Here is an 8,852-nt window from a genome sequence, read left to right on the forward strand (position 1 = left end):
GCATCAGCCAGTGTCCCTGTACAGGACAGCTCACTGGTGTTAGGTACTGCTTTAGCTTGCATTTCCTGATGAAAGACCTTTCTCCCCTGGACTTGCCAAACCCCACTTCGTCCAGGAAGCCACAGAGGCAAGCTTCCCTGACAGGATAGCTGCCTTTCGAGCTGCTGAACAACCTTTCAGGGCCTCCACCCTCACTTTATACACACTGGCTCACCCTCAAATGTCACTTACTCTTACCCTTGACATAGAGTTGATGTCGATTCCTGTCTGGCCACATGTTACCTAATTTTATTCCAGCTAGATGAGTTTCCTGTTGAGTTTGGAAAATTCTCTGTGTTTTATCTTGAGGGTCTAATCTGAAGAAATGGCTTGCCCTTATTTTCACCTTGCAGCACTTTCCCCCCTTAAGCTCAAACTCTCAATGATTCTATAATCTTTTTTTCTTTTTTTTTCTTTTTCTTTCTTTCTTTTTTTTAAGATTAGGAACTCTGGAAATATGGTAGTTTTCTAGAACAGCAACAAAATCCTTGAGACTGGAACATCCAAAGAACAGAGGTTTATTGAGGTCACAGTTCTAAAACGTAAAGACCTTCCTAGTTCTTGGCCACCATGGGATTACTTGTCAATGCAAGAAGCCAGTAGGTTTTCAAGAGCTTGGCTTACTTGTCTTAGGGGATCTGTTGCCTCAGAGTACCTCAGAAATGACATTAATCCCTTTTACTAGGAATGTTCCAAGTATCTATGCCCCCTCAACCCCTTCAAGGCCCCACCACCTCAGCCCCACCACACTAAGGACCAAGGTTCTAGCGCATGAAACACGTTCATAGCAACTCCCAAGAGGTGTGGCCAAAACAGATCTTAAAAAACAAGGTGAGAACACACAGTCAGACAGCCATCCAAGCCAGAGAGAGCTGAGTCTGAACCCTGTTCCTTCTGTGAACATTTTTTTTTTTTTTTTTACTTTAGGGGAAGTTACTTAAACTACTGTGTCAATTTCTTTATTTGCAAATGATAGATAATGACGACATTTATTAACAGAACTGCTGCGAGGCTGATATGTTGAACAAAGGACGGCACGGTCTCAGTAAACACAGCTATCACAAACGCTCACATAAACCGAGTGTGAGGCACTGTTCATTTGCTTTCTGTTGCTGTGATAAAACAGTCCTGAACAAGAGCAACTTGGGGAAGGGGCGGAGCAGGGCGGGGCTGGGGGTGGGCTTATATGGCTTCCACTTCCAGGTCACAGTCCCTCATTGAGGACAATCGGGACGGGAACTTGAGCAGAAACTGCAGCAGATGCCACAGAGAAATGCCACTTACAGGTTCCTGCTTGGCTCATTTATACATCACAGCCCTGGGGACCTGCCTAGAGATGCGACTGTGCAGAGTGGGCGGGACTTGCCCACATCAATTATCAATCTAGACAAGGTCTCACACAACAGCCACAGGCCAGCTTGACCACGGCAATTTTTCATTTGAGGTTCCCCCTTCCCGACTGACTCTAGGTTGTATCAAATTGAAAACAAAGATTAATGAGGACAGACAGCGTCAGATAGGCCCATCTCTCTAATATTTTCTTATTTTCTTTTGAGATAGGGTCTCATAATGTAGCCTAGGCTATCTCTTTTCTGTCTTCTCAAATGTCACGGCTCTTGGCTCTCTTCCCTTCTTCCCTGTCCCCCTCCCCTTTGGATTTCTTTGGAGATAGTGGTTCACACGCTTCAGCCTCCAGAATTCTAGAGCTGTGCACTAGCATGCCTGGCTCCTTTTGTTAAAATAAACTTTTATTATTTTCTCTCTTTATAATGCATGAGTCACCCATAGGTACATTTTCATGATAATAGGTAATTTGAGAAATACAAGCAAATTAGAAGACAGCAGTTATTGCTCAGAGACATATCTTCCTTCCCTCTCTCTTCCCTCTTTTTTTCTTCCACACCCTTTCCTTTCTTTCTAAAAGTGACTCATCCACCTCAGGCTATCTTCAAACTCACTACAAAGCTGAGGAGTCTTTGGCTTTGATCCTCCTGCTTTCGTGCTGTTCTTAAAGGTATGCGTCACCATGCAGTGCTGGGGATTGAACCCAGGGCTTTGTGCATGTCAGGCGAGCACTCTACCAACTGAGCTACATCCCTAGCTTCCATCTTTCTTTCCCAATTATGCAATGTTTAAAACAAAACTGTGGTTGTACAATACTGGTTTTGTTCTTTTCTTTCTTTCTTTCTTTCTTTCTTTCTTTCTTTCTTTCTTTCCTTCTTTCTTTTTCTTTTTCTTTTTTTTTTTTTTTTGAGACAGAACTGGCTCTGTAGACCAGGCTGGCTTCCAATTCAGAGATCTACCTGCCTCTGCCTCCCAAGTACTAGGATTAAAGGCGTGCGCCACCACCGCCTGACTTACTTTCTAATTTCTTTAATCAAACTCTTGACCAGAAAGAGAACAAGTCCATTTCTAATGTTGTACGTTGTTGTCGTGGCTATCTGGCAGAGTTTAATCAAATAATTCAAAAGTCAATATTTTAATGCTAAGAGCACATTTCATTTCGAGCGTCCACCTCCTACAGTTCTTAGCCTGTCTTCTTGAAAGCAGCCTGGGTCCTGTAGTTTGTGATTGCTTACTTTCAGTACTTAAATATTTATAACAAGTGATATGAGTTCCTCCACAGTGGGTATGAGAATCACTTTTCCCTTCTTTCTCCAAATCAAGCTTTATGTATTGCAAGTGCCCACCTCACAGAGCCAGCAGGACATTCCATCCCAGTCATTATAACGGATTCTCCACCTTATGACCATGTGAAGATCTGCTTGGCCAGCCCCATACGAATCTTATGGCTGTTACTCCACTTTGATGGCATGGTCCCCTGAAACGCACTGAGTCTTCTCTCAGCAGGAGTTCGGAAGCCTTGCTGTGCTTGGTCTTCCTAATATAGGCTCCCCCATTCTCTGGAGCATCAACTGCATAGGAGCATAAGAGATACAGCTATCTCTCCAGTGAAGGAAAATCCCAAAGCCATTTCATTCAAAAATCCTGCAAAGCAGGGTTTTTTTTCATAACTTTAGAGAAGGTTCTTTAACACACACACACACACACACACACACACACACACACACACATATATATATATATCCCAACTTATTTCTTATTTTTTTCCTAGCTAGTTGGCTTTTCCACTCAAAGGAAATTTTCTTCCAAGACTTGTCCTGACCAGCAGGGCATTAAACAGGGGTCCAGGGAGGTCACCTGAAAGAGAGCGGGGTGGGGGTGGAGGGGGGAGGAAGGGAACAGGCAAAGACTCAGAGAATGGTGATCTGTCTATAGTCTGATAAAATCACACCGCGTTATACACACAAAAAAGGCAGGATGTGGGGAAGGGGATGATGCAGGAGCATAGGTGTTCAGGGGGAGTCCAGATATCTTCCAGAACAGTGTCAGTTGAATGAAGGTTCAGGGGACAGATCACTATGACTCTGCTTGTGATTTACTTGTCCTTATCTAAGTTGGTACTATCCACCAAGGCTACCTATCTACAAGGTCTATGACTATTTAGTCTGGCAATTTTCCACCAAAGCTGCTTGTTTATAATAGCTTCTAGGCATCTGTTTCAGTGTTTTTCCACAGAGACCCAAGACTTTGTGTTAGCAGGCATGTATGTCAGGCCTATTGCTGATTTTAGGCCTATGGCTGATTTTAAGCCTTCAGTGTATAAGCAGGGCTGCCCCTGACAAAGACTAATCATGGAAATGGTTGCTCTATTGAGTCTGAGAATGTGGCTTTTTCCCCTGTTGTATAATAGCCCCGAGTGGTCCTGAAAGGTCACACCCCTTTTAGGGATTGAAGATGAGGGGATGGAGGAAAGCTCTCTATAGTTTATAGTTACATAAAGAACACTAGTAGAATAGGGATTGAAGTGAGTCACTGCCTTGACTCAGATGCCCAGCACCAAAAAGAAAAGAGAAAAAATTGCCCAATCCCCTCTGAACATCAGTTAAATCTTTACATTGTCTTTTAAAAGTTGCAACATAATCTAATGCATAGTCTCAACTGAGAACTGCTGAGATAAATTGAACACCGAAGGCAACAGAGGAAACCGCTGTTGAGGGTGTCTCTAGAAAGGGACAAAAATGAATTAGTAAAGGAGGGTATGAGAGAGACTTACTTTTCACCAATGAACACCCAGGGCTTTATACATCCTAAGGTCATGCTACCCTCTAAAGCATATCTTCAGATTCCTGTTAATCTTGCGTTTACCTTGACTCTGTGTCACCTATTTTTAAAAGCAATGAGACTGACTTTTTTTCCAAAAAGCAAAACAGCTATATAGACCATTAGGAACAGATCATTAAATAGCTAGCAGGTCATCCCAACATCAGAGGGCTTTAGAAACCAGTAGCCTGTTCCACTGGGTGGTCAGGAAGTGCTGAGGGGTGGAATTCTGATATGATCCTTAACTACAATGATTCCTTGCCTGCTCATAATGCTAGAGGCTAACATACATCACGAGTTACTCTTTGATAAGAGATGTTTAGGGAAGAATACATTATAACTGATATGTGTTGTTCTCAGGAGGCCACGCCCAGATTCCATGAACTGAAGGGCAAATGCTCAGGCTTAGGGAGGTTAAAGAGATCTAGGTTCTGAGTGGCCAGGCTGCTGACCCGTTGTTAAAAGCAGATTATTAGGGAGCTCAGTCAGCTCAGTAGCAGCCTAGCAACTGGTTATCTTCTCCCGGAGCACCAGTGAAGGAAAGATGGACATTCAGGCCAAAGTCCAGCTCCCTGGAATGTTTTCCTAGGGAGATGCAACAGGAAGCAGCAGCTGGGAACAGTGAAACAGGAGGAAAAGCCACAATGGCTTACTACGGCTTCTTGGCTTCCATCCCTGGCACCAGACATAGTTGAGAGTTCTTAGGTTTGGGCATCTGATAGCTTCCGTCAAAATTCGTATCTGTCCCATCACCACTCGGTGGCATTGCCCTGACAAACAGTTTCTTGATGAATACTGTGACTCTCTGTTTCTTCATCTATAACAAAGATTGACAGAGACTGACAGAAAGAAGATGGGCTATTGCTTTTACTAAATCTGGCCAGTCTTTACTGGCTTCTGTTAAGTTCTGGGATGAGAGGAGATTTTTATTCACTACGGTTTCAATTTAAGAGAGTGGCCTTCTCACTTAACTGTGACAGGGTTATACTCAGTCAGTTATTGCCTACAGGACTGTAGCAACTCATCTACTGTCTGAGTCACAGTCCTTCACTCTACAAATGGAGCCAGTCACAGCCAGGTGTGGCTCTTCACACCTGTAAGCACTTGGAAGCAGGATTATTATGGGTTCAAGAACAACTAAGCTGCAGAGTGAGACCTTGTCAAAAAAAAAACACAACAAAACAACAAAAAGCATCCAAGTAACCAAGAAACAAAAACAAAAGACAAGGCCTTTAAGAGAGTTCAGTTGGTAAAACTGCTTGCCATCAAGTCGGACAACCTGAGTTTGGTTCCAGGATCCACACGGTAGAAGAGAGAAGAGAACCAATTAGACCTCCACATGCATACCCTCTATCTCATCCCCACACATAAATGTAATAAAAACCTTTAAAGCATTAAATATTTTAAAAGAAGAAAATCATAATACAGTATTCCCTCAAGCTTTGAGGACTGAATAAAATGTGTTGTGCTATGTGAGTGACTTAGGATGTAGAGACACAGATCTCTCTCTTTCGAGTAGAAGAAACGAACATTTGGGATAGGGCTAGCACAGAGCCCCTTTGATTTTTCTCCCTAACGATCATGGAAAGGTGTCAACAGGGGGTTGGGGTGGAATTTCATATTTATCTTTACACTTCCATTTACAACTTTAAAAGCATCTTCTGGTTTTTGGCTCTTGGGTGGAGAATGAGTCCTGGGGCGAGAGCCTGTGGCCATTCGAAGCCTTTAGAGGCAAGCTGGGTTCCGGGCGCGTCCCCGCGGGCCTGGGGATCTTCCGCGACTCCGGCCCAGCGCGAGTCCAGGCAGTAGACCCCGGGATCCTCAGAAGATTCACAGACTTTGACGCGTGGCTTGTAGTCCAGAACAGCCAATTACAATGAAGCGAGCGACCGAGGGGCGGGGCTGTTGCCCGCCGGCCCGAGTGATTGGCCAGCGGCCGTGCCGCCACGCCACGTGACTTCCACGCCGCGGGCCTTGCGCGGTTCCTTCCTCTGGTGACTGTGGCCGGCTGCCGCCTCCTCGGGGCCGGGCTATGGGCGGGGACGGTTGCCGGGGTATTAAAGGGAGGCTCGCCCACGACTGGACTGCCTGGACCCGTGCGGTGGTGAACCCGCCGCCCAGTCTTGCGGGAGGACGCTCCTCAGGAGCCCGTGTACGGCGGCCCCGAGCCCTAAGGTGAGGAAGGGAGGCGGGAGGGGAGCGCCGCGGTCAGCAGGGCGTCTGCAGCCGAGATAAAACCGGACAGGTGCTGACCTGGCAGTCCTGCCGTGGCCCAGTGCTAGCCGGGCTGCCTCGGACCTCATGTGTCCGGGCTGGACCGAGGCGCTATCTCCACCTTCCACTTCTAGTTAGATGCAAAAGTGCAGAAATCTTTTTACACTTAACTAGAGTTTGTATTCTTTCAGTGGTTAGGTGGACGGACACGCTGAGAAGATACTTCACCTCTCCCCAGTTCTCTCACAAATTGGGGTTCACAGAGATATAAGTATTCAGACATCAAGTTCCTTTTTTGGCACTATGCTACTGCTGTTTTTCCTCTTTGCTCTAGGGCTCTTTTTGGCTGTGGGGGTGCTGGGAATTGAACCAAAGTCCTCCCCCAAGTATTCTTTCGAGCTATATACTCCTAGTCCTAACCCCACGATATTTTTAATGAGACATCTAGAACTAGTGTGATATACTGTGTTGGATATAGAAGAAATTCTTTATGAAATTTAAACCTGTAACAAGTGTAAAGTCGTTCAGGAATGTTAAAGATTGCAAGAGACAGAGCCTAATATCTATTGTACTGCATAAACACGTCTCTCTCATGTACTGTACTATTCTGAGATCTTCGTTTGTGTGAGGTATTTGGTAACCTCTCCATTTTACAGGTCAGAAATTGATGCCGAGTGGTTTTCACCAGTACCATCAAGCTGTTGAATAGTAGCTGGGATCTGAGTAGCTATTGATCTTGCCTATTGATTTACCAGCTGTGGTCCCAGGCTCACTAGTTCAGCATCACCCAGAATACAGAGCCTTCTGTTTCCTGTGATTTGCAGGGGCAGGCCCAAGAATCTGCATTTTTATCTGAAATCTATGCTGAAAACATTGTATAGTACTGTGATGTGCTGCCTCCTAGAGGAAAAGCTACAAATGAACAACATTTGGGGCTTTGGAGATCTCCAAATTGTATTTTAGGATAAGTTTTAAAAGTAGACATTATAAGCTTTGAGTGAGCAAAGCCCCAAGTAGATGCTTAACAAACTATAGTGTTTTGATGCAGGCTTGGTTTTAGTGTCTATGGAATGAGGTGCACACACTTGGTGAGTTAGACTGAGATTCCCTTCCCCCAACCCCCACCCTGTAAAGCTCTTAAACCATCATTTGTCCACTTTACAAATACTTATAAAGCACTCAATAGCTGTTATGCAAGCAACTTGAGGTTACAGCTTAAACAGAATAAGTGTAGGAGCTGGAAAGATGGCACAGTGCTTGGGAGAATAGACTGCTCCAGCAGAGGCTTGAGTTAGGCCCCCAGGGCCCACGGTGGATGCCTTGCAACCACCTGTAACTGATGAGGTCCTCAGACCCTCTTCTGGACTCCAAGGGCACCTATGCACGAGCGCACACATACACACACACACACTCACATGTACATGTAATTCCAATGAATCTTTTAAAAGTGAATATGTAATAGAAATGGCAAAAAGGCCATAGGGGAAAGCCAAGCCAAGGAGAAGGGCAGGCGGCCCCTTGAGGCAGACATGGGGATGGCAGGGGTGCTATTAAGGAGCTGATCGGTGAGGTCACATTTGAGGAAAATAAAAAGAACAAGTTGTGAATATAATTGGAGAAAGACAATACAGATAGAAGAAACAAAGATCTACGGAGGAAGCCAAAGCAGGAGATTATAACACAGACATAACTTTATATTGTTGTTCCTAATAGAAAATGAAAGAATATTTTAGTAGTGTGTTCACATACCATAAACCATCAATGGAGGGCATGTAATAGTTGGCCATGATCACTGCTAGTGTCATGTGAGATGGAGACTGGAGGATCTCAGGAGCTCGCTTGTCAGCCAGCCTAGCTAAAACTCTTGAGTTTTGGACTCAGTGAGAGACCCTGTTCATAAAATACAGTGGTGAGTCATCAAAATGGTTTAGTGGATAAAGGCATGTGCCTGCACACAGGACCACACATGTACACATGCAATAATCGAACACTGGTGCCTACACACAGGACCACACATGTACACATACAATAATTAATTTTTAATTAAAAAGACATGTACACTACAGTATGCATATATATATACATACATGACTATAAATTTATCTTTTTTTTAATTTATTTTTTCTCAAATTGTAATTCATTCACACAGGGGTTATAAACACAGAAAGGCAGGATGTGGGGAAGGGGATGACACTGGAGTGTGGGTGTTCAGGGGGAATACAGATACCTTTCAGAACCGGGTATCGGCTGGGTGAAGGTTCAGGGGACAAGTCACTATGACTCTGCCTATGACTTGCTTGTCCTTATCTAAGTTGGTATTGTCTGCCAAGACTACCTACTTACAAGGTCTATGACTACTCAGGCTGGTAAATTTCCACAAAAGCTGCCTGTTGACATTAGCTTACAGCCATCTGTTTCAATGTTTTTCCACTGAG

General features: G+C 44.5%; 1 protein-coding gene across 2 annotated transcripts in view; it reads left to right on the plus strand.

Annotated features, from left to right (window-relative positions):
• The first annotated feature begins 6,169 nt into the window (after nt 1-6,169).
• Nucleotides 6,170-8,852, plus strand: part of Slc26a2 (solute carrier family 26 member 2) — a 17,926-nt gene continuing 15,243 nt past the window's right edge. The window contains exon 1 of one of the 2 annotated variants that reach the window (XM_028774263.1): nt 6,170-6,378. The gene's annotated coding sequence lies outside the window, so the exon portion shown is untranslated. The remainder of the gene's footprint in view (nt 6,379-8,852) is intronic. The other variant, XM_028774264.1, reaches the window with a different exon arrangement.

Source organism: Grammomys surdaster, unplaced genomic scaffold (assembly GCF_004785775.1).
Source record: "Grammomys surdaster isolate TR1022 unplaced genomic scaffold, NIH_TR_1.0 239, whole genome shotgun sequence".
Lineage (NCBI taxonomy): Eukaryota > Metazoa > Chordata > Mammalia > Rodentia > Muridae > Grammomys > Grammomys surdaster.